Source organism: Kogia breviceps, chromosome 13, assembly GCF_026419965.1.
Source record: "Kogia breviceps isolate mKogBre1 chromosome 13, mKogBre1 haplotype 1, whole genome shotgun sequence".
In the NCBI taxonomy this organism is placed as follows: domain Eukaryota; kingdom Metazoa; phylum Chordata; class Mammalia; order Artiodactyla; family Physeteridae; genus Kogia; species Kogia breviceps.
The window spans coordinates 20,537,217-20,540,024 of NC_081322.1; the positions used below are offsets into that span (position 1 = coordinate 20,537,217).

Consider the following 2,808-nt stretch of genomic DNA (forward strand, 5'->3'; position numbering starts at 1 on the left):
TGTTATTTTGTTAACATTCACAGTATGCAGGCACATTCAGCTGGTCATACATTTTGCTTAGCCCTTTCTCTGTCTCCATCACTAGATCCTTGAGAGTATCTCTGGTGCCATTGTCCACTGACCCTCATCCCTCACTGTTAAGAGCTGACCTTGGGGCATCCATTTCCACACTTCCAGCAGCCTTGTACATGCACTGTACAAACCTTTTGGTTGCAGGTCTTCCTTACTTTGCTTCTCTTGAAGCAAAGAGACATGAACATTTAAGGTGGGAGGCTGCCGGTGTGCACAGGCGCTGTCTGCTGCAGCTGCAGGTGAACTCAGGGATGGGGCTCAATAAATATCTAGATGGTATTGAATGAATGGATTGAATGAATGGAAAAAATATTGCATAAACACTGCCTATATCTTAATGTAAAGTCACCCATCTAGAAAAGTTACACCAAATTTTTTTTTATCCACTATTCTATTTAACCCATCTAACAAATAATGTTCTAAGACCCAATTTTGGAGTGTTCTAGAATAGAGATCATGGGTATTTTACTCTCCGATTCTGTTTAGGAGATTGTCAAAGTCCCTGGGTTTTGTAAAAGATGAAGCGGAATGTGGGAGCTGGTGGCTACCAGAACTTTTCTCAATCATCTTTTAAATATGCTTTATGAATGTACAGCGACTTGTCCAGATCCAAACAGCAAGTCAGCTCTCAGACTGGAAAAACAACTTGGCATTTCTCAAGTTTTCCGGAAGCCCAATCAAGTGAGACAAGTAATTCCACTCACACACCCCACATCCTTGACTCTCCACCTCACTAACTATTCCGATCAAGCTTCCATCGTATTTTCTTTCCTCCTACAAATACTGTGACTTCATTTTTCCACAGAACTGCTGCTCCAGCAGGACCACGGGATCATACAAAACAACTCCGGGTTTCTGCATAGCTTCTCTTTATCCCTCACTGTTTCCCCCAAACACTGTGGGTGGTAATAGTAGAAACCCATAATTTTGGTGCCAACATGTAATATTTTTAATCAGGCTATACAATTCACACAGGAATTTCTTGGGGGAATGTCAGCTTTTACATCTTACATTTTTCTACATTAATAATGATAAGATTAGCCTAAAATTGACTAATAAATAAATGTAAAAGCAGTAATAAAACTCAGAGTTGCTTATCAATTTTTATCACCTCCAGTCCTCTTGTTTTGTAATAGCTCTAATTTGACAGCTTAAACTAAAGCAAAGATTCTCAGATCAAGCTCAGAGTCTTCAGAGATGCAGGAGCATTTGACCAGAATTTAGCACAAACCACTGCTCAGAATGAGGGCTTAAAAAAACATAAGCAACTCTGGGAAATTGTGTACACTCTCAAAACTGATTCTAAACCAAACTAAAGATGACCATCTTTAAGAGCTACTACTCTGGGGCAGAACAAAAATGTGAAAAATTTCCTCAGGATTAAACTTTTAAATTATTCCTGTTTGAACTGTTTCTTTTTTATTGTTTTTTAACTTTATTAAGGTGCTAAGCTAAGAGGAGATCATTTTATTTGGATAAGCTGGGATCTCCTACCAGTTTTATTCACAAATGTAAAACCGCCTAATGAATATCAAATATTCTCATCACCCATGTTTTATGACTACCTTCAAAGAACAGAATTTTCAAAATCACATGAAAACCAGGAAGCCTCAAGCAAAGAGCTTACTAACTGCACCTCTTCCTTAGCTAGATTTTTAAGAAACAGAAGAGGGAAGAGACTCGAGAACACGAAAGGGAAGAACAAAAACAAAAGACCTGTGTACATGCCAGGTGCAGACTCAGCAAGGTCTGGACACAATGAAAGCAGAAGTGTGGTGCTGGCTTTAGCAGCACATATACTAAAATCGGAACAATACAGAGAAGATTAGCATGGCCCCTGCCCAAGGATGGCACACAAGTTCCTGAAGCATTCCACATCTTTAAAACAAACATGGCTGCCAAAGGGGAAAGTGGGGATGGAGGAGGGATAAATTAGGACATTGGGATTAACATATACACACTACTATATATAAAGTAGATAACCAACAAGGACCTACAGGGAACTATACTCAATATTTTGTAATAACTTATAAGGGAGGGACTTGCCTGGCAGTCCAGTCGTTAAGACTTTGCCTTCCAATGCAGAGGGTACAGATTCGATCCCTGGTCAGGGAGTTACGATCCCAGATGTCTCACAGCCAAAAATCCAAAATATAAAACAGAAGCAGTATTTGTAACAAATTTTAAAAAGACTTTAAAAATGGTCCACATCAAAAAAAAAAAAAAAAAATCTTGGGACTTCCCTGGTGGGGCAGTGGTTAAGAATCGCCTACCAATGCAGGGGACAAAGGTTCGATCCCTCCCTGGTCCAGGAAGATCCCACATGCCGCGGAGCAACTAAGTCCGTGCACCACAACTACCGAGCCTGCACTCTAGAGCCCGCGTGCTGCAACTACTGAGCCCACGTGCTGCAACTACGGAAGCCCATGAGCCTAGAGCCCGTGCTCCACAACAAGAGAAGCCACTGCAATGAGAAGCCCACGCACCACAACGAAGAGTAGCCCCCGCTCACCACAACGAGAGAAAGCCCGCGTGCAGCAATGAAGACCCAATGCAGCCAAAAATAAAAATCTTAAAAAAACTAAAACCTATAAGGGAAAAGAATCTGAAAAAGAATATACATATTATATATATATATATATATATATATATATATATATATATATATATGAATCACTGTGCTGTACACTGTGTTGTGAAACTAACACAACATTGTAAATGACCTATACTTTAATA

At 40.0% G+C, this 2,808-nt stretch overlaps 1 non-coding gene across 1 annotated transcript; it reads left to right on the forward strand.

The window, feature by feature from the left end:
• The first annotated feature begins 1,847 nt into the window (after positions 1 to 1,847).
• LOC131740280 (U6 spliceosomal RNA) lies at positions 1,848 to 1,954 on the forward strand. The gene has a single exon (XR_009330877.1). It is a non-coding gene; the product is annotated as a U6 spliceosomal RNA (small nuclear RNA).
• Positions 1,955 to 2,808: the final 854 nt, after the last annotated feature.